Source organism: Prionailurus viverrinus, chromosome A1, assembly GCF_022837055.1.
Source record: "Prionailurus viverrinus isolate Anna chromosome A1, UM_Priviv_1.0, whole genome shotgun sequence".
Taxonomy (NCBI): domain Eukaryota; kingdom Metazoa; phylum Chordata; class Mammalia; order Carnivora; family Felidae; genus Prionailurus; species Prionailurus viverrinus.
In genome coordinates this window covers 127,077,287-127,101,671 of record NC_062561.1, presented here as the reverse complement: position 1 = coordinate 127,101,671, position 24,385 = coordinate 127,077,287, and positions in this window count along the sequence as shown.

The following is a 24,385-nucleotide window of genomic DNA, read 5'->3' as shown; positions in this document are numbered from 1 at the left end:
TTCTTGAAAATATGTTAGGGCATATTTTTATTATGAAGTTAAATTCTTGAGTTCAAAAACTCTAATTTATTTGATCACATCATATATAACAGACACCACACAAACGCACAAACAAGTGCATGTAAAAACTGGTGAAATCAGAATATGATCTGTAGCCTAGCTAACACTATGATACTGATGTCAATTTCCTGCTTTTTGATATTGTATTATAGTTACATAAGATGTTACAATTTAGGGATGGCGGGGGTGGGGTGGGGGAGGTACACAGGACCTCTCTGTTGCTTTTTTACAACCTCTGTGAGTTTAAAAACATTTTTAAATAAAAATTTTAAACAAAATTAGTAATTTACAGTAGTAAAGACCATCCATCAATGTTTTGGCTAAATTTCTTTGGCCATATATTGATTTATTTTTTAAATATGTATCTTTCATTGTCCAAACACGATGAATTCTGGTTTCACTACCTGGTAGTTCTGTGATCTTAGGCAAGCTTAATTAACCCCTCTTGACACTAACTTCCTCATTTTTACAATAATACCACTTAGGTTAGCTATTTTAAGGATTAAGGGAGTTAATATGTGCTTAGAACAGTACCTGGCACATCCTACAAATATTGGCAATGATGATGATAATGTTAATGATGGTAAGATGATGTACTTGTGCTCATGCTGATCTCTAGACAACCCTGGCTTCTGATTACCTCCCACTCTGCCACCCACACCCAATCCTCCTTACTGCTATGTGCTCAGCTAGGGTGACATGTATAGGAAGTTTAGTTAGGAAAGGGTTTAACATGAGGATACAGGTGCTTGAAAGGATGGCAGGAAACCAAGATCAGGGAAAAGTACCACTAGTTTTTAGTTTTGCCACTAACATTCACAGAATAAGAAAGTTCAAACAACCACAGAAAACTGCCATCGATGTTCATGATGGCCTCAAGCATGAAAGTAGGTAATTCTAAAGAAAACACCAAAAGTCACTAAAACCCCTCAACTACGCTGTAGCTCACCCATTGGATTACTGCTGGCAAAGGAACAATAATATGGTTTTGTGTCTCTTTTGGCTTCAAACTTTGTGTAAGTGCCTCTTATTGACAGAATCTTTCCCAAAATGTACTAGCAAGGGATTCAAGAAAATGTTGCTCCCAGCCTTCTAGCACCTATGATGCAGAGGAAGGACAGAAGAGAACAGAAAAAGTGTTACAGCTTGACAAGAGACAAAAGACATTGTGTTTTTTGTGACTACTTCAGTTATCCTGCCAGCCGCTTCTCTAAACCTTCCTGATCTCTCCCCATTTTTTGGAATTTGTTACATAAAGTCTTACATTGTAGCCATTTATGAATGTGGATTCTCTCTCTTACTAGACATAAGATTCTAGAAGTTTAAAACAGCATCGGCCACCTAAGAGTTTCTCACTACGTATTTATTAATGAGTGTATTAATCTGTCCCATTCTTATTGTTTAGTTCTTTATTGTTTGACATTAACAGCAATTTACAGTGGAGCAAACTCTAAACTCTGAGACACAGAGAGAGAAAGAAGAATCATTCACACAAAGAAACATTGAGTGGTCTACTTAACATCTTCTAAAAAAAAATACTTAAAATGTTTCAATAAAAAAATAAAAGGTTTAGGGGCACCTGGGTGGCTTGGTCGGTTAAGCGTCCGACTTCAGCTCAGGTCATGATCTCACAGACCGTGAGTTCGAGCCCTGCGTCGGGCTCTGGGCTGATGGCTCAGAGTCTGGAGCCTGCTTCTGATTCTGTGTCCCCCTCTCTGTCTGCCCCTCCCCCGTTCATGCTCTGTCTCTCTCCGTCTCAAAAATAAACGTAAAAAAAAAAAAAATTAAAAAAAAAAAGGTTTCAATAAAACCAAAACGTTTAAAAGAAATGCTGAATTCTCTAGAGAGACTGAATAGCAACCGTGTGGCGATGGCTTTCCCACAGTTTCTGACACAGAGAGGACAGCCTCTTGCCCAGGCACCTGCCCATGGCACAGGGAGTACTTAGGTCCTATCCAGTCTCCATTACTATCCCCTAGAACAACCACAGGAAGCAAAAGGAAAGCGCCTAGTGTAGATTAACTAATAAAGAAGCCAAGCACTAGTACTCTGAGGGCACTGAAGTGAATCAGGTATCCGGCCTTGTAATTCTACTGACTTACATTATGAGACTATGTTTTCAAACAACACTGAAATCACTTTAAGGATGTACTGTTGTACTGTTGGAACAGCCACACTGTATATATGGAGGAACAGTGTATTGCAGCTCAGAAGCAGTCAGACATTCGGGAAATGCAGCAGTGCAATTAGCAGCTGCTTCTCTAATAAACTTTTTTTTTTCCTGTGGGGCTAAAATTCTTCACTAAGGCAGCTGTTAATTTCCAAATCAAATTCTGCTGGGTAGAGGGTGACTATTTATAGAGGTACTATTTGGGAAATTCTGAGAAAGACACTAGCTAGAACCGGCATTCTCTTGTCATGAACCTATTCTGCTCTTTTCATTTTTTGTCACAACCTTGAAAAAAACATCAATGTAGTTAAGAGTTAATGGATGGTGTATTGGATCATTCTATCTGTGCAACTTGCACTCTTTCATAGGTAACTTATACAATGGTCCTCATTTCCTGATTAAAGCTGTAACTTCAGAAATGGAGAAAAGCTATTTCAGGGAGGATGTGAAGGGACAAACATCTTAGTAATAAGTCACTACTGTGCGAGGTGGAAGGAATGCTCCATCAACAACATAATGACCCTGCCTTCAACAGTGTTGGTTGAAGCTGATTACGAAGACATTATTGGTATCCCTGGATCCTTCTTAACACTCTCTTCTTCCCTTATCCCATACCCTTTTCCTCTCGGATGGCCAATGAAGTTTTATCCCTCTTTTATGATTTTCTCATAGGAAAAATCTGATGTCATACATTTTCACTCAAATGCATTACTTCTTTAAGTCTGATTCAGAATGGACATGTATTCCTCATATAAAATAACTTCAGACTTCCAGAGCCAAGTACTCTACTCATGCAGGCCACAATCGCAAAACCATAAATAAGATAGAAAAAAAAAATTTCTTTGACTTCTTCTACAATGTTAAGACTAGGATCTTTTTTTTTTTTAATGTTTTCTTTTCAACGTTTATTTATTTTGGGGACAGAGAGCGACAGAGCATGCACAGGGGAGGGGCAGAGAGAGAGGGAGACACAGAATCAGAAACAGGCTCCAGGCTCCGAGCCATCAGCCCAGAGCCCGACGCGGGGCTCGAAATCACGGACCGCGAGATCGTGACCTGGCTGAAGTCGGACGCTTAACCGACTGTGCCACCCAGGCGCCCCAAGACTAGGATCTTAACTAACATTTATGTACATATTCCTCTCCTAAAAAAAAACACACTTTCCTTCCAATTTGTGGTGGCTGGGATTTTCCAAAGTTGAAATTTGGAATCAGGGAGGAGAACACTGGATAGCTCTCAATACCTTTCTTGTTTCTTCTACAGGGTTCACAAATGTGGTCTGAGGACATGTATGTCTGTTCTTGGATTAATTTATGTAATAAAAAGGTTATTGAGAGAGAAGCCATCTTGGTTTGCTCATCTATCTAGACTGTGTCACATCTCACTGAAATGTCTGGTACAAGTCTACAATCCCTTTTCTCCAAATCTAAAATACAAAAACCCTGAAAAATTGAAAAGATTTTTGTAATTCATTTGGAGACAAAAACCTCACTTGGTCTGAATTATTTAGTAGCAAAAGCTGACTTCAACTGATGCAAATCCATTTATAGTATTTATTCCTTCTTCTTAGAGTAACTATTAATACATTTTACTGTAGTAATATGCTAATTATAAGGCAATGCCCCAGATCTCTGATGAATTATATCATATGCAATATAAGTATATGCAATGTATAACTCTCAAAAATGCCACAATATTATATATTACAAAACGGTCTGGTCTCAAATATTGTCAGACTCTGACTGTCAGCTCTCAGAGTGCAGACCTCTGTTGACAGAAGATACAGCTATCTAATAAATTCTGATTTCTTTCTCACAGAATGGAAATGCTTCTAGTTTTTCTTATCTCCTTTAAATGTGTATTGAACATAATAGATGCTCAATGAATATTGTTGACCAAATGATTTATTGTTGAGTAACATAGCTGAAGGCAAAGAAGATGAGGTATAAATGAATAAGGAGAAATGTGGGGACATAAAGATGTATTTTCAAGGTGAGACATGCACAACCAATTTTCCAGGTGAATAAGGTTTGGAGGAGGTATAATTTCAAAAGGTGAAGCTTCCAAACATAAAGACTTGAAAATATTAACAGAAAACCAAAATTGATTTTTGTTCATCCTGTGCTTAATATTAGTGCAGGATACCCATGGTTTCTTAAATACTGTTTTCCTTATAGATTAAAAAATTGACATAAGTATTAAAATTAGTTTACAAAAGAAATATCAATAATTTAAATCATTCAGCATTAGCAGATCAGCTGAATGCTATACATTCATTTAAGGCTCACAAAAAACCATATAAGGTGTAAGTATTGTATTTCCCATTTTACAGATGAGGAAGTTTCTAGTTAAATCAAAAAACTTGCCTAGAGTAATTTAATAGTAAGGGTTGGAGCCAGCGCCCAATCTAAGCAGAGTCTAGATCCTAGGAAGGGTTACAGCCAGTGTTCAACCCAAGCAGAGTCCAGGTTAAGAAGAAAAAGTGGGCTGTCCTTTCAATAAGCACACAATATTGTGTAATATGCAATGTATTTTGTTCTCTCAGGAGGGCTTAGTTGAGAATTATCAGAAAGGCCCTTTTGGACATAAGCTATGTCATTAGGGAAGCATTCAGTTGCAATGAAGAATAGAAAGTCTGTTAACAGTTCTTAAACAAATGAGGACCTATGTTTCTCACTATAGGGGAAAGTTCTTTAAGGCAGCAGCTTCCCTCTGCCCTTCTCCTGTCTCCTTTTGACCTTTCTTCTTGGACAGAGCCATCCTGCAACCACAGTGCAAAGGCATGATGGTGACAGCCATCTGTTAAAATGACTGAACCGGAAGGGTAGAACCATCTTAGGTATTTGATGATACTGTGGAGCTACCATACCAACCTTGGGCTGCTGGACATGTTGTTACAGAAGGAAAATAAAACCTTTAAATGGCTTAAGCCATTACTTGATTGGGGTTTCTGTGGCTTGAAGCAGATGCATTCGTGATAGACATATAGGGAATTACGTTGTGCTCAAGTGAGGAAAAATACATGGCTCTCCTTCCCACCTAGAGGTCAAGAAGACCAGGACTCCTCATTTTCTGCTTCTGACTCTGTGGTGAGACATCCAAATCTCGTTAGTCAGGGTTAGTCTCCCAGAGTTTTTAATGCTTTTTGGTTGAGATTGGCTTAGTGTGTCCCATTAGAGAGAACATGCTGTAAGGTGGTGTCCAGGATCCTGATTTTCCACTTTGGTTCCCACCACACCTTATTTGTTTATTAGGTCACAGATATTTCTTCAAACCTATTCAAGCAGTGCAGTTACTGTGAGAGCATTTCCTCAGCTCAAGTGCTGAATGTATCTGGAAGTGTCAAGCAAATGCATTAATACAAATGAGGAGTATTTCCTAATATTTCAATTGACATACAAGCTGGTTACATATCTTCTCCATTAAAAAATAATATTAATCTCACCATGCAGAGATAACCACTGCTAATATTTAAGAGTATCACCTCTCAGATACATACAGAGACACACACACATTACACTCACACTCATGCTTGAAATCTTAATATATATTCAGCTTTATATCTTGCTACTGTTTCACATTATGACATGGACAATTCTCTATTCTCCCTATATATTATAGTCTTTAAAACAGTATTTTTACTGGCTGCTTCATATTGCATATTACAAACTATGTTTTATTTTTAAAACTCACTGAGATGGATATTATAGTTGTTTTTATTATTTGGCCATTATAAAAAATACTATAATGAACAAGCTTATGTGTAAATTTTTTTACTTCTGTTAGTTCTGAATATTTTTTTAAATGTTTGTTTATTTGCAGAGAGACAGAGAGTGAGTGCAAAAGTAGGGGAAGAGCAGAGAGAGAGGGGGAAAGAAAACTCTTAAGCAGGCTTTGTGCTGTCAGGAGGACATGAACCCCTGAGACCCATGAACCATGAGACCATGAGCTGAGCCAAAATCAAGAGGTGGGTGCTTAACTGACTGAGCCACCCAGTCCTCGATATTCTGAATATTTTCTTAGAACTGATTAGTAGAAATGAACCTTCTGGACTAGAGTTACAGTTATGTTCCCATACTGCCAAATGACCTCGAGAAGGACAGTACTGAGTTTTGATCCTGTTAGGAGTGTGTATGCTGCTTTATGTGCTCACACTAGCTTCAGCACTTTCATCTAACTCTGACAAGTTAAAAAAAAAAGAAAGTTTGAAGTCAATTTCATAGGAAAAGAAAAGTCTTTAAATCTTACATCTCTTTAACTAGTGCGACAGGACATCTAATTCATGTTAATTTGTGGCTATCCTTTATTGCTCTTATGAATTATGTGGCTGTATTTTACTTGTAGATATTTAAATGACTTACATATTATTGATATAAATCCTTTCTTCTCTATTTATGAAAAATATATTCCTGGTAGAGATTACTGGTATTTCCCAAAGGTGACATAACTGTGGCAGTGCTGTGATACTCCTATGAACACAGTAAATAGTAAACCTTGGGCAATTGACCAGGAAGCATCAGCATCTGGTATTCTAGCTTGGATTTGGAAGAGGTTACACTCTTGGTATTAATATTTCTAAACAGCATATGTCTCCTTTGCTCAGCTTTCTTCACAAATGACATGTACTTAGAGTGGGGGTCCATAGATTTTCTTGCCATATACGTACTGTGAACAGTATACTTTGAAGTCTCTATTCCCCGATGCATGCTTCATCTGTCCCTGACTTGTAGCTCTGTAATCCCTCAACAGTATTTCCCCAAATCCTTCACTCTGAATGCATATGTTACACTGGACATTGTGTATCCCTTTTTGAAACTGAAATATTTCTATCTCTTTTCTTCAGCTACTTTGAAAGTGGTGCCATTTATGTAGAAATGATCACAACAATACGCTTTAGGCATTTCTTTAAATCTGTTTTCACTCTTACGTGGATCCTGAGAAACTTAACAGAAGACCATGGGGGAGGGGAAGAAAAAAAAAGTCAGAGAGGGAGAGAGCCAAACCATAAAAAGACTCTCAAAAACTGAGAAGAATCTGAGGGTTGATGGGGGGTAGGAGGGAGGGGAGGGTGGGTGATGGATATTGAGGAGGGCACCTGTTGGGATGAGCATTGGGTGTTGTATGGAAACCAATTTGACAATAAATTTCATACGAAAATAAAAAAAAAACTGTTTGCTACTTTAATTTCCCTGAAGCTAAAACAGTCTTGTGTAGGGATAGAGTATGCCATAGTTTTATTATAGTCACATATTATAAATTAGATAATTCTTAAATACCTTGCTTCTCTTAAACCTACCACTTTAATCATCCCTTTGTTCTCATGGAAAGATTCTAGAATTCCTGGAGACCTTGCTTCAAATGGATCCTTTTTAAGAAAGGAACTGTTCTCTAGAGTTTTCACCTTTTCTAGTACTGGTGCATCTGCTTCTTATTCCCCCAGACTAGCTCTATAGTCTAAGATTCCTCATTGGGAAACCAGAAACTGATGATGTCATGTCTGAGAATTTCACTGTGCAGCATTTACAGTGAGAAGGAAAGTACATTTTCCCCCTAGTATGTCTCTGAGTAAAACACCATACTATCTCTCAAACTTTCCCAAAATAAATGTGTTCTGTGTCTGATTGTTGCTTTAACAAAAGCTGTATAGGACTACTATGAGCCAATCCTCTAACTTGGCAGATAACTAAGTCAGACCTATTATATTTCAAAATTAAAACAAGGGGTAGACTCAAAGGAAGATTTCTGTTTTATTTTTAATGTTTATTTAGTTTTGAGAGAGAGAGAGAGAAAACACGAACAGGGAAGGGGCAGAGAGACAGGGAGACAAAGAATCCAAAGCAGGCTCCAGGTTCTGAGCTGTCAGCACAAAGCCTGACGTGGGGCTCAAACGCACCAACCATAAGATCATGATCTGAGCTGAAGTCGCATACCTAACCAATTGAGCCACCCAGACACCCCTGGAAGATTCCTGTTGTTAAGGTTTTAGTAAGGTCAACTGCAACAAGGAAAAATTTCTGGTTAGTGTATGAACAATATAAGTAAGATCAATGAGGGAATGTTTACTTTGATTACAATGCCCTTCCTTTGGTTGCAGTCTCAGTGTTTCCATGAACTTAAAGCCCTTAATAGTTAGTATCTCATTAATTTTTTTCCGAGACAGTCCCTTGGGACAGTTAATATTTGGAGTCAGTAATAGACTTATGTTAGCTAGGATTTATGAAGCTTGGATTAAGTCCTACCATGGCTTACACTGGCTCAGAACCTGCATATAACTTAGAAAAAGCCCCTTAGCTGGTGGGCATAGGGTTTAACAAGCAATGGTATCTTTGTACAGACTTAAAAAGGTGCTCCCCCCCAAAAAAAAATAAATGTAAACAGATTAAAAGTCTAAGTGAGACCTGGAACCATAAAACTACTAAAAGAAAACATAAACAGTACTCTTTTAGACCTAGGCCTTAGCAATATATATATGGATATGTCTCCTGAGCCAAGGGAAACAAAATAAAAAATAAGCTATCAGAACTACACTAAAATAAAAGCTTTTGCATAGCAAAGGAAACCACCAACAAAACAAAAAGGCAACCTACTAAATGGGAGAAGATATTTGCAAGTGATCTATCTTAAAAGTGTTAATAGCTAAAATGTATAAAGAACTTGTGCAACTCAACCTAAAAAAGAAACTGATTAAAACAACAGGCAGAGAAACTGAACAGGCATTTTTGCAAAGAAGACATACAGAAAGCAAATGGACACATGAAAAGATATTTAACACCACTCATCGTCAGGGAAATGCAACTCAAAACCACAATGAGATACCACCTCACACCTGTGAGAATGGCTAGTATCAAAAAGATAAGAAATAACAACTGTTGGTGAGGATGTAAAGAATAGGGAACCCTTGTGCACTGTTGCTGGGAATGTAAATTGGTGCAACTATTGTGGAAAACAGTACTGAGGTTGCTAAAAAATTAAAAGTAGAAATACTGTATGACCCAGTAATTCCCTACTGGGTATTTACCCAAAGAAAATAAAAACACTAATTCGAAAAGACATATGCACCCCTATGTTGATTTTAGCATTATTTACAATAGCCAAGATATGGAAGCAATCCAAATGACCATAAATAGATGACTAGATAAAGAAGATATGATGTATATACACACACACACACACACACACACACACACACACACGGAGGAATATTACTTAGCCATAAAAAGAATGAGATCTTGCCATTTGTAACAACATGGATGGACCCATTTGCTAAGTGAGATAAGTCAGTCAAAGAAAGACAAATACCATATGATTTCACTTACATGCGGAATCTAAACAAACAAAACACACAAACAAAAAACAGAAACAGACTCATTAGTATAGAGAACAACTGGTGGACATCAGAGGGGAGGGGGATTAAGGTGTACATACTTTCAGTGACAAAATAAATCATGGAGATGAAACATAGAGCATAGGAAAAATAGTAATAGTGTAGTAACATTGTATGTACATAAGTACACTTAGCTTGTGATCAGCACTGCATAATGTACAGAATTGTGGAATCACTACTGTGTGCACCTGAAACTAATATAAGATTCTATTATATTTCATTTATATTTTGAAAAAATTTTAAATCATAAATAAATGGCATAAACACACAAATAAATGCATAAATAAGGTGCTGCCTCTTCCTCTGGGAAGGTCAACCCCTTACCCACGCTTGGGCTTTGGGAATGGCATACGGCTGGATCGTATCTTGCTTCCTCAGCAAGATACCTTTGTTCGTGCTACGACCAACACATCCACACACAGTGTGAAATGCTTTATGCAGATTAATTCAATTTTGAGGGCAAGAGCTCCACAGTTTGAGAACTACTACTGGAAGCACAGTGAGCTTAAGAAACTTACTGAAGGGGAGAAGGGGTGGCAAGGGACAGTGAATGGGACTTCCTAGCTTCCTGACAGCACCGCAGGTGGGCTGAGAACTTAGTCTGCAGGAGGAGAAAATTGCCTTCCATGAATTCAGAAAGCCTAACTATTGGTATGAGACAATGAACAGAGCCCCTAGAAGTGCCTCCCAGCTCAGGCCCAGAGTTTAAAACCGTGGGAGGGAAAGAAGGGTTTGTGACAAACTAGGAAAGCAAGCCTAATAAGGGAGGTGCAACAACAGTTACCAAAAGCCTCAGCAAGAGGATGGTGAGACATTCAGATTACTCAGGGTTGTGTCACCTGGAGCCATCTTTTCCTTTAGATACACTGATGTACCTAGACCTGATAAGATGAAGATTTGAGGAGCATAAGTTGTATGCTTAAGTCATCCATAGGTTCCAAAGTCACCCAGCATGATTTAGTGCCATCACAAAGGATGGTGAGCAAGGGAAAGAATGGGGAAGGAGTGCTGAGGACCATGCTGGGGATCAAAGGATGTCAGAGGGGCAACCACAGCACCAGAGTGCCACACAGCAACAGCAGCTAGGATGGGGATGAGTGACTGTTGCGGTAAGGCAATAAGCATGGAGGCACCAGTGGAGGGGTGACATGGTTGGTACACTCCAGGAGAACAGATGTCCACAGGTCCCTGCCACAGGCCTGCTTGAGTGTTCAGAGCTAAAGACTTCAGAGTGTTGTCTACATGCTCTGTTTGAATACTTCTTTTTTCTCCTGAAAATAAGTGACAGCCAAGGAGACATAGACTCTGGTAAAATAGAAGGATCTGTACAAACCATAAAAAAGGGGATGAACATCTTCAGGAAGTATAGATAACTCAAGCAAAAGACAGTGAGCTGAGTGTGCTCAAGAGCCACACCCATTGGCTAAAGCAAAAATCCTGTCCTGTAAGGACAATGAGAGTCAAGACTGAAGGTAGGTGGGAGCCACGTTGCGGATGGAAGAGAATTCACATTTTTTTGAACTTCTTTTATTTACTGGGCAAATTAATATACATGAGGTCATTCCATTCTTACCATAGCCACCATTTTTTATGGTCTTTATTTACAACTGTAATTCCCATTTTACTGATAAGGAAAATGAATTTCAGGGAAGTTAAGTAACTCACCTACCGTTAGGGGTAGATGAGGGATTTGAACCCAAATTTATCTGATTCCAAACCCAAGCACTTTTTATTACCCCATGCTGTCAGGTTTTAACAAGTGGGTTATTGAGAAATATGACAAAATTAATGTCTAAGGAAGATTAAAATAGCTACTATGAGTACAATGGGCTGAAGCAGAGAAACTAGAGACAGTGAACATTTTTAGGAAGTAATCGTAAGTAGAGCCTAGACTAGACTGGAGGCAAAAGAAAATAACAGGCCTAAGAGAAGTTCCAAAAGAAGAGTTAGTGAGATTTGGTATCTGGCTAAATAACAGATGAAGGAAAGGGAACAGCCAGGTAGAACAGTGAGACAAACACTCAGTAGTGCTTTAGGAAACTAAGCATTAGGCTCTGTTGCTTGTGAACAAATGTGAATTGGAACAAACATGACCTCTTTCAACTCCATATTTTTGTTTGAGAAGTAAAGGGATTCGATTAGGTATGCTTTCAAGACTTCATCCAGCTGTCAAATTCTATGCATCTCTGACGCAAAGATGACTCAAAGATCATGAACCTGGCTGGTTGGAAGAGCATCCCTTCATCAAAGGAAAGAATATCATTTCACTGATGGAATTACACGAATAGGAAAGGGGAAAGTTATGGTTTTGAATGAAAAATTCCTTTTTTCAGCTTTGCATTTGACCTTCAAGCCCAGATGCACCCTTGATCTTCACCAGATTCCCTGTGACAAAGATCCAACCCTCCTCCTTTACCAACCTTTCATCTTCCAGCCACAGCCCCACATTCCCATCCCTAGTTCCCCACCTTGTGCTGATACTACACTGAGTAATCTCTCTTGGTTCTGCAGCTTCTGTAGTTACACTAGAGTCTATAGTTGCCCATCTATCTACTATTTCTTCTTAAGAGGAGAGAAAGGCAATACCAAGAAATTCTTTCACATAGACTATTTGCTGAAGAAATACTTCTGGTTTGACATTAAAAAACAAAAAAACAAAAAAGCAAAAAAACTGTGTATCTTGGAGCATCCACGCAGTAAAATCCAGAGGAGGTGTGGAGTATACGCAGTGTTTATAATTCCCTTTAAGCAAGACACAACACATGGAAATTTAAAATGGAAAAATTGATAAATTAGGGAAACCTGTACCTTCTTGGGAAAAGCTTTTCAGTAGAGACTCTCTTAACAAGTGAAATTCTTTAAAGGATTTAAAATATAACTATAAAAATGATATTAGGATGAATGTTTTTAGGTCTTCACACAGGGGGTAACATGAGGTATACTTGAGAATGGAAAGAAACTACTGTAATCACGTTAGCAGTCTCTCTAAAACAATGCTTAAAGTAGGTTGCACCAAATGTTCCAAAATTTTTGCTGACTCAAAAGGGCAACATGAAGTATGGTAATAAACTCTTCCCAAACCTTCTAGTTTGAACAAGATTTGCAAAACAGAGGAGTGTTGGTCACCAAGATGAGTCCTTAGACATCTCTTGACAAAGACATTTTCTTGAATGATTCAGATTCCACTCCAGACCAAAGAGCTTCAGTTTTCACCATATCCTTGTAAAGCAGGACTGCGAGGCAGGGTTGCACCCTTCAGTTAGACTGAGTTAGGAGCTGGCTTTTCATACGTCTTCAGGCATTCCAGGTAAGACCTCTTCCAGTCATACCTGTCAGACCTGACATTCCGCCATTAGAAACTTCGGTGTTAAGGAATTTTGATTCCACAAATACTGGTTAAGTGCAAATACATGATCTGGATGACAAAACAGATCTGGTATCAATTCCTGCCTCTACCACATAGTACCTTTGGAGCTGTAGGCCATCTGCATAATCCCTTTGTGTCCCTCTTAACTTCACAAATTTGCTCTGGTAGGGCTTTTCTATAGTGAAGCCTGATAGAACTATTTAATTTTCAAATAGAGCAATCAATATTACCTAATTTTCAGGGAATCACAGAGTTGGAGATGAATGTCTAGAAAATGCTCTTACACTATGTAAGTGACTGATCACACAGAGACAAGACAAATGTACCCAAGGTCAAATAATGGCAAGGCAAAGGCCAGGTCTTCGAACTGTGATTCAACAAATACATCATGTGCTGAGCACATCAGTTGGGGAAGGACAGAGGTGCTGTGCAGAGTACTCAGGCCACTGTCAACACTGAGGAAGTCTTAAGCAAGCACAATAAAATTAATATAAGAGAATGTCAAAAGGTCAGGGGATATGAAAACTAGAACTTCTGATATTGAGATAAGTGTTCCCATTACCTAAACTAAGGTCAGAAGAAGAGTTAAAAAGATGCTAACTTACATGCCAGCATCTCACAAATCTGCTTTTCTTGGGATCTATTCTGAAAGGGGTCCTCTTGGAGGGTTTGGGTGTAACTTTGCATGGTACAGCAATCACCTTATTTAGTGATTAAAACAGATACTTTATTCTGAATCATTTTGGCAGAAGGGTAATAGCAAGGTTGCAAGACACTAGTGTTGTATAACTTCTTTTTCCCTAACATATCCACACCCACAATGGCCACTCTCACCTTGGTCACTGAGTTACTTTATCGTTGCCTCATGCACATGATTTTCTTGGCAGCAAAGAAAGGAGAAGGGAGTGGAAACAGAGGAAGAAGGGGAAAAGAATGAAGAGCTGGTTGTTTCCCTGCTGCAGGCATTATCTTATTTCCTCACTGAAGTCAGTGACTGCCTGCACAGGCAGGCAAAGCTGAAGCCTCCTGGCTAGGTAGGGCTCCTAAGCTTGCCAAAGTCAAACCATGAGGATATTAGCCAGTTTCCCCTTCCTGACTTTAAAAGAAACCATCCTCAGGGAACCGTGTTATTTCTAAGAGCTTTTAAAAGCTGTTCTCCCTGGTTTTGTGTTTTGTAGTGTGGACTGGGGGAACTATTTCCATAGCAATTTCCCCCATGATAAACTGATTATAAGTTTTCACCCTGAACGCAATGGCCATGTTTTGCCAAACTAGAAATGCCCATTTCTCTTCTGTCCCTGTCTGCCAAATGCTAGCCACTGCCTTTGGTAGTGCACTTGATTTAATAATCTTACCTGACTTCTTTTAACTCACGTGCTGTTGAAATGGTTAGGCTTCTATTCATGAAACCATATAGAATCCATATTTTTAAAAGGCCATTCCCTGAAGTAGATAATCATCTTTCCAGTAAAACACTGTGTCAAGCTGTAAAGTGATGATTACCCTTGGGTGGGGCTTTGGTATTTCTAGTTGGCAGATAGTCTGTTCTCAGTCAACATAACACTACACAAGAAGCCTTATTTTCACCAGCAAATTAATTGTTCAAACCCCTTCAAGTCATTAAAAACTAAAGGAAAATAAAATGTGGCATTTTCTAATGTGGTGAATCATAGTACATTTGTACCTTCTTATGCCAAACCCAGGTAGCCACTGTTTGCAATCTGACAGTAACTGCAGACACTTTCATGCAAATGGAGATCTTGGAGATGTCATTAGATGAAAGACGCAAAAAAGAATATATGCCATAAAAAAGTCATACACTACCTTGTTCTGCAGATTTGAAATTTATATAACCCAACTCTTAGATTTCATGAATATAAGCAGCTTCCCTTTGTTAGATTCACACTATTTTGAATTTGTGATATTGAACATCAAGGGCAACTAATGGTTTATATCAGACCAATGAAAAATTTAAAGAATGAATATATGTTAGATAAGAAATATTTTGATGAAATTCAAGCACAAATCCATACAGGCTTTTTGTTGTTGCTTGTTTGTTTGTTTTGGGGGGGGGGTCAGGTAGAGAATGAGAAACACTTGTGGTCATTATGCACCTAAAGGTGCATAGTTTCAGCCAGGTGTATGTACTTATTTTTATAAAACACATTTTTAAGGGTTCTAGACCTATATATTTATAAAATAGAATTGTATCCATGTCACATCCTTTACCCCTGATATTTCAGCACTAAGGTATTTGTAACATTTTTAATGTTTCATGTCTCCACACGTCTCTTTACTCAGATACAGTTTTGCAGTGACAATCTATTTACAACTTATAAGGTTTTGTGATTTGTAAATGTTTAAATTTCATTTAGACAAGAAAATGCAGACTGTATCTTATTCTCTAGAGTAACAATAACTATAATGGGCTGTATTTCCTCTTAGTGTCTAAAAGATGTATGAGAAGTGTGTTTCCAGCAGTCCTTAGGTGTCTGCATGTCTGCCTGGGTCAATGAACCAGTTGCCATCTTGTGGCTGAGTGGGCAAGATGAGCTCATCCACAATGGGATCCTCCAGACAACCAAATGCAGAAATATACACAGAAGAATGCCCAATTTGGGGACTACTTGTCAAAGGCTTTCTCCCAGGAATTATTCCTAGAACAGTGGAAATGTTTCTGCAGCTCTCATAGAATATATTTTCTCCTCTACCAGTGGCCAATGCTCATCATATAAGTCAGACTTTTAGGCAGCCATGAGAACTTACAACACTAAGTGTCTCCTCTATCTGTATGCAAAGAAAAAAAATAGTGCTAAGAATTTCTAGTACTAGATAATTAAGTTGATGGTTTGAATGGATCACATTCTAAATGAAGAAATTGGGGAAGGGGATTTTGTAAACAATCTGGAATACCTTCGTGGAGACAAAACTATAAAGAAATGTATTGACATCCATTGTTTAGAGACCTGTAGTCTTCCAAGAACATGGCAGTTGTTCAGTTTGGTGCCCTTAAATCTATGATGTTCTCTTAGCTTGAGCAAACAGGCCTCAAAAGTAGCCTAATGGGATTACCTAAGTCACACTGAGAGTCTAAAGAAAAAGCTACTAGATTATGTAAAGAGGTTTTATAAAACTAATTATTCTGCTGTATTTTTTATTTTCTTTAGAGGCAATTTAAGCTTTAGGAGTAGGCAGCAAGGTTTGCATACATTTCAAATTGCCATTTGATAACAAAGGAACATAAAATCACTTAAATTCCAAAGATTTCCTCTAAGACTTGAGTGCAGGGACCGGTAAATGAGCAGTATCTGAACCTAAAACTGAAACACAACTTAGTAAAACAGTTGATGCTGGGTTGGATTCAGGTTAGTGGTCTCATAAGAATCAGGATGTTTATCTCCAACTTGTAATTCCTACCTTTTCATTCAGGGCAATTCTGGGTCACTTCTAGCAGTCTGGCTGGCACACAAATAAAGAGCCAAGAAATAGTTTTAATGACTTGCCCCAAGTAAGGAGTTTATTTTCTATGACTACACCGCATATAAAGAAAAACAAACAGCTTAAGAAAAATAGATTTGGCAAAACAAATTTTCTAACAAGTAATGAACAAAAGACAAGAGTCTGCCTTTTCTTTCTGTAGGTTCTTACTGTTCCCTGAAATTTCTACATCTGTAAAAGTCACTCTCCTCTCACCCTCCATCTTCACCTCTATGCTGGATTCTCAAATGTGACTGCCACCCCAGCAGCAGCGCCATTCTGGGATCTTGCTCTTGGCCAGACACGCAGTGACACTAATTTTGGGAACAGTGAGTATGAGCCAAGAGGGAGTGAGAGAGGAGGACCTTGCAAGGAAAAAAGGGGAAATGGGGCAAAATAAATCAAATCTGTTCTCTGTCCTCATCTGTCCATACAATATCTCTGGCATAAAATTCTACAACTTGAACATACATAAGTATTTATTTACTGATGTAGTTTAAAACTTTTCAATAGTTTTCATGTTGCTTGACAGGAAACACAAAGACAAATGACACCTTGTGCTGGCCAATAAGCTCATAGAAATTTTGATGATCAATCCTCTCAATTCCTGTTCGTAAGCCCTATATCCGTGACTCTCAGAATTTGGGGCGAGTCCAGTTATAGGAGAGAAATCCTGTTATGGAGAAGAAAGCCATTTTTTCCTTTTCATACTTGTTCTAAGTCGGAGCTTGGGGCCCGCTGTATTGGAGAGACACCCACCTGCTACCTTTAGATTGTTTTCGGTGACCTGATGAAAGGGAAAGGAATTCGCTGAGCCATGCTTGAGGAGGAATCTGCAGTCAGAGCAGGAGACAGGGAAAGCCAGGAGAGCCAGAGGAAAGGGGTGGTTCTAGTCCCTTCTTCAGGAAGAGACACATAAAAGTCCTCCCTTGTGCCCTGGTTCCCGCTCCCTGATCCTCTCCTCTGTGATAAATCCTCTCCATGCTCTGAGCCAACCCCTAAGAATGCCACCTGCTGTAGGAATCTGTGAGAGTCAGACAGCAGAGGTCCACACCCAGGGTAGACTATCCTACCATCCAGGGCAGTCACGGTTTGACAGAGCCCAAGGCTTGGGTGCCAATCCTGGCTCTCTCTAAAACAGTCTGTTGTCTCAGACTTACCACTTGGGCCTGTTTCTGAGATATAACTAACTTAGAAAATTTAGGATTGTTTGGGGTATCATATCAACATACAACCTGTGAGAGTACTTAGCACATAAAAACTATTCAGTAGGTATTTGTTTTGAACTAAGGGATGACTGGCCAGAACCCACACCCAGCCTGCAACTGGAGGGAAGAAACGGCTCTGGGCTTTGTGACAAGGTCAGGTGACACTCATCACTCTACTACACAAACCGGCCAGTAGGCAAGGACTAGGGCCACATACCAAAGGGTTAGAGAGGTTAAGGGGCCACCCCGAAATTGATGGGCAAACTCTCCATGGTGTTACATCCTCTGAATCAGTGTTTCTCTTCACTACCATGACAAGTTAGATAGGATATAGTTAATTCCATTCCATGCTTCTTCCCAGTTCCTAACCCACATCAAGGAAAATGTAAGACATGTATGTCTTATTCACAATGCAACATGTTTTCTAAGGATATTGTGGCATGGTATTTGTCAAATAAATTTATAAATTCACCAAACGTGTAGTTGAAACACTAGTGTGTCAACAGTACAAATGGAAAAAGTAGGGGCCATGACCTGGATGATTGTTTGTTTTGTCTTCCACAATCTGTTCTAAGCACCTATCAGAGAATCCATGCTTCTCTTCAGAACAAATAGTTCTGTTGGAAAGATCAATTCCTGGCAGGAGTCAGAGAGCATGCAGAGCCTTAACACTCTGGAAACAGTTCTTTTAATTCAATGATTGGCACAGGTAAGTTTTTCCTGAAATTGCTCAAAGTGTGCTGATCCCCTGAATAAAACGGTGCAGTTAACTTGGGATTTCAACAGCTCCTCAGTGGGGATTTATTCACACACCTGATTTGTATCAAGGGTGTCTTTTTTCAAACAATCAAGGGTGATTTTACCTGATGTCTTATTAGCCCACAATAAATGTTGATGACTCTTCTTAAAAAATAAGACCCCTTTGATCTTTCAATGAATATAATAGATTACATTAATCTGCCTATTCTCAAATTAGCATAAACTGCAAATATGGCTATAATTCAATCAAATCAGCAAATATTTATTGAGCACCAAGCATGGTCATAAGCACGAAAACAGAACAGTGAACAAGACCAAAGAGTCCCTTGCCTTGTTGGAGTATACAGTCAAGTGAGGAAGACAAGCAGTGAGCAAGGAATAATCACTGTAATAATAGCCATCAATGTAGAAGGTAGCCTGCTATGGGCATGTGTGGCAGAAATTTACCTGCTGGAGTATAGGAAAGGTATCCCGTAGGAAAACTGAGATCTGAAAACAAGTGTTAGCCAGGCAATGAGGAGAGGGCTAAAGAGTTTTTTTTTTTCTTAAGTATTTTAACATACATTAACATGAAGATCATACAATCAAGTTTTCCTTTATAAAAACTATCTTTCTATGATATTGAGAATGAATTACAGAAACTGCAAGAGTGATTACAGGAAGAATAATTAGGAAGATATCACTATAGCCAAGAAGAGAGAAGACAGTGAACATGAATAGAGATGTACACATATGGAAGTAAAAGGAAAGTGACTTGCTGCTCACATCCTTGGTGCCTCCCAGGCAGGCCCTTCGAGGCAAATCGGGGATCACATCCAGCAGTCTGCGCATCAAAAAAATGCAGTAGCAAGTTCATGGTTATTTAGTTATTTTATTAATGTAGTAGACAATAAAGTTGCTTAAAACAGAACTCAAAAATTTCCTTGCAATTTGGGGCAAAAGTGACCATTTTGGCTGCCTGCATTGATAGAACTGAGTGCTGAATCTATACCTTATTTGATGATGAATACATAGTTTTGATAACTGAATAAACACTAAATATGTCAAACATCCAGTTTTGAAATTTCAAAGCAGGTCCAAATCATATGATTTACAGGTGGAAGGACATTTAAGTCAAATGTAAACTCTATATACATATACGTATCTACATATAGCACAGCATGGGAATTATTTCTGTCTTGACTTTTTTAAAAATTGCCTTTTTTAGTAAATCCAAGAAGCAGATTATAGTGCTAAGTGCCAGGCTTTGGAATCAGACTTGGATTCAAATCCCAGCGCTACCACTTATTGGGTCCTTTGGGGAAGTTAACTTCTCCGTGTTTCATTTTCCTGCAATGATCCAGGTCTATTATGATTTTGAAAATGATTCTCCACAGTCACAGTTTCCCTCCCAATTCACTTCTCTGCTTTTAGCACTGTCCTTGGGTAGAATAGAGTGTCACATTTAGTGTTCTCTGGTTATTCCTCTCCCGTCACTCAGAGTGAATATTTCTTGCTTCTGATCTCTGGCTAGTTGCTTGTTAGCAAAAGTTTGTCTCTCAAGGTCAATACCTAAAGCAATAGGATCGGCCATTTTATGGAACAGATGCTCCAGGACATATATGGTAAGGCTAATTATTAAATCTTAGTTTCAGGCATAATTGTGCTTGGGAAGGTATGGAGGAGTGTCACCTGGTTTGGGGTTTACATCACTTCCTGAATTGCTGTGTCTTCCTATCCTGTGCCTGTTGCCTGAACCAGACACGTTGCAGTCCAAAGACAAAAAGCCTGAAATTCCAACAGCTTATCCCTCCTATTTTACAGTGACCTTCTCTAAATTCTATCAATAGCCAAGCAAAATGGGAAGCTTTCATATGACATTCTGAAAAACATCCTTGAGTAAGATTAAAGACTAGTTTCTATTAAGGGCATACACATAATTTGTATCTTCCATAATCCCATGTTCATCTTTTTCTTCTTATCTCCTATATTGCCTAAATCAACATTAATCTTCTTCCAGTAAGTTGCATGAATAATTAGAAAAATTCAAAAATATTTGAGTTTTTCATGCCTTGCAAATTAATGGTACTGATAAACAAAGCTCATCTTTTTAGTGTAATCATACTTTATGCTTTATTCATGTTTTTCAAGAAGCTGATTTCAAGTTTCATGGCTGAAATTTTACTGCTGGTCTAGAACAAACCACATTATAGAAGACTACCTCAAAAACTAATCATTTTATTACCCTCACCAAAGAAAGTAAACACAGGTACAAAAGAAAAATAAAATTTCCATAATCTACTCATCTGAACGAGTGAAGTTATCAATGCCAGGAATGAAATGCTATCTATTAAAGGCAGGTCTCTACCTCACTCACCTCCCAGTTTTGACTTTTATAAACTCTAGTTTGTTCCAATCCATTATTGTTACACCGTTCTAAGTTTTACATTTTAATCCTGTCTACAAAAAAAAAAAAAAAAAGGATGTGAGTGCTTTCTTTTCTTTTTTTTTAGAGAGCTAGTGAGCCAGCGAGCAGGTGCCTGAGTGGGGGAGGGGCAGAAGGGGGGGAAGGCAGAAAGAGAGAGAGAGAGAGAGACAGAAACAGAATATCTTAAGCAGGCTCCACACTCAGTGTGGAGCATGATTTGGAGCTCAAGCCCATGACCCTGGGATCATGACCTGAGCCCAAATCAAGAGTTGGATGTTTAACTGACTGAGCCACCCAGGCCCTTCTGTATATTAAAAAAAATTTTTTTTAAGTTTATTTATTTTAAGAGAACAAGGGAGAATTAACAGGAGGGGCTGCTGAGAGAGGGGGAGAGAGAATCCAAGTAGGCTCCATGCTGTCACCGCAGAGCCCCTTGTGTGGCTCAATCTCACAAACCGTGAGATGACTTGAGCCAAAATCAAGAGTCAGATGCCTAATGACTGAGTCACCCAGGTGCCTCTGTAACTATATTTTTTAAGGTAAAGTGCATAGTTTCTTTGCTCACCACTAGTTCTTCATCAACTATGTCATGTGAGAGTTTTCAATTTTATTCATCTTTGAGGCTGCATTTTGGAAGTATCTTTTAGAGTCTTTGCGAGTACAGAAAAGTCCTTCTACTGCTACATAAATGAACTGCAACTTGATTGGATATAAGATTTTCAGATCTTAATATTTTCTTCTCAAAACTCTAAATATGCATCTATTGTTTGAATTATTTGGGGCATCAGATGTATCTGATGTTCTTTATGAGATATCTCTATTTAATTTTCCCTTTGACATAATGGACTGTCCTTTCAACACAATTCTTTCTTCAGATTGGGAGGTGGGATTCTACTATAGTTTTAAGAATTATTTGCATGCCATTTATTCTAATATCTTTTTTAGAAAAATTATTTTAATCTTGTATTTTGTCTGTTCTCTATCTCTATCATATTCTCTCTGATACTCTCATTTCTTTATGTTCTTTCCTCTATAACGTGATGGTTTTCCACACAGTATTTATTAACAACTCAATTTTATGCAAATAGACTGTGGCTTTTGACACTATTTTAATTCTGCAGTGGCTTTACTCTTTAAAACTTTACCTTTGGTCAGGGGGCTTGGGTAGCTCAGTCAGTTGAGCATGTGACTTTGGCTCAGGTCATGACCTCATGGTCCATGAGTTCGAGCCCCACGTTGAGCTCTGTGCTGTCAGTTCAGAGCCTGGAGCCTGCTTCGGATTCTGTGTCTCCCTCTCTCTCTGACCCTCCCCTTCTCACTCTCTCTCAAAAAATGAATAAATGTTAAAAATTTTTTTTTAACTTTACCTTAGCTCTATCAGCCATCTCCTTATTTCAAGCCCCCCCACTTTTTTATCATTTTTTCTTTTCACAGTACCATATTTTCTTTAATATTTTTGGAAAAAATCAAAGCATTTTCTACGTAAACAATTACTTCTGTTTCCTGGAGTAAATCTTTAGACATATACTCTTTACCTGGTCCTTCCAGGCCATATTCATGTCCTTGCAAGTTGTAGAAGCTCTTCAAATCACAATGGTGGTGTTTATTAATTATTCTGGTTACCCATTCTTAAATGAGGACCAGCCTGTCTGGGCTATTAGGTAGGTACACCAAAAGAATCTGTGCCAATTCTCCTTGGGTTTCTTCCTGTTTTTTTTTTTTTCTTAACTTCTATATATCCCTTTTAGAAGTTAATCTGCAACCCTGAATGACAATTAAGGGGAAACAAATCATGTAACTATTTCAAAACTTGGGTGTCAGTAGCCAGAAGAGACAGTCAGTGGGGATGGAGTGTAGAGTCTCAGGAGGGCATTTTTTCTCTGTATGGTTTTCTTTCTTTGTTGGTACCACTGCACCATGGACCAGCTTTCTACCTCTCTCAATTTGGCCTAATCTCTACTCCAGATACAAAGTGTGGCTATGTCCTTGTGCATTTCCTTCAAGAAGCTGTAGACGTCTAGCCAAAGGGGTGCATTCTATTTCATACGAGGGATGCTTTAAAAGTGTTACTTTTAAAAGTGTTCCTCCCAGGTCAAGGTTAACTGGCCGTAGTGACAGGAAGTTCAGGCACAGGGAAGCAACGGCCTTGCTCTCTCTCCAGCAAAAACTGTTTCTGGTTGCTCTTTACCTGCAGCAGCTCTGAGTAAAATGAACCTCATCTTTCAATATGACAGCATTCCCTCTAGCTTTTCCCCCTTTAGGTTAGGAGATTCCTCTTCATTTCTGAAAGTGCTGTCTCATGGTGGAGTCAGTTCCTAAAGCCGGGAAGCTGGATTTTGAAAACTCCATACTACTCTGAAGGGGTCTGCTGGGTAGAGCTGCCACTTTCTCTCAAAGCCCTGCTCGAGATTCAGCCTGTTCTTCAACCATGGTGACCAGAGGCTCCTCTTAATAGCCACACCTGATTTTTCAGAGTGTTCCAGGACTCAGCCAAGTCCTCCGACATAAGGCTTTCTGGAATATTCTTCCAGGGCTTCCATTTCCAGGGCTTCCTTTACTTACTCTCTGCAATGGTGCTCCATTCCCTTGGGAAGAAGATTTGTGAATCAGTCTTTAATACTGTTGTAAATCCAATATATCAAACCAAGATTCCTCAAATTTTGTAGTAAGGGGTTATCACAGTTCCTTAATTCAAATTCTGATGAAAGTCTTCATTTTTAAAAATTTTCTTTGGCCCTTTTTAGTTGGAAGCTTCCTTGTAGTATAATCTTGTCAGGGATTGTAAATATTCTTATATCATGATCTTTAAAGAATTCATATATTCGTCCAGTAAAACATTTTAGCAAGTTTCATTAACCAAAGAATTCAATGCTGTATTTACTAATTTTAGGTAATTTCAAAGTTGAGAAGCTGTTGCATAAGTAACACAAGTTTGAAGCAACTATTATGGCTATCTTATTCTCTTTTATGAGAGATCTGTAATCTAGTGACTAAGGTCAAGCCACAGTGTGTTTTGGTAACCTGGCCAACACTCCAGCCCAAGTGTCCTGACATTTTCTGTTTGTTTTTCCACTATGGTCCGGCCTCACAGCCTTTGGCTAAATCAAATATGCATACATTCCCTCTAGATAAAAAGGAAAGTATCTATTTTGGCAATATCTTAATTACAAACTTAGTAACTTTTTTTAAATTACAGTAAATTCAAAACTATCCTTATATTACTATTTCTAATAACATGATGGACTAATACAAAATAATAGAAAAATAAGGCCTAAATGACCTGATTATGCCTTGCTCTCTAAGGTGATGAACAGGGATGGTCCTCTAACAAAGGTGGATTTTTTGGGCAACAGCATTAATGTACAGCATATTAATTCTTGCCTGATTTCTACATTTGGTGCTATTTAGCTGCCTCCCCTGAGGCTTCTTGGCCAGGTGTTTAAGCATTAGAGCTGTAATCTATGGCCAAGCCAAAGGCATGGTCTTTGGCCATGACAGTGATACTTGCAGCCACAGAATCCCATGTGCCAGTTGTCTAAATGGAGTTTACTTT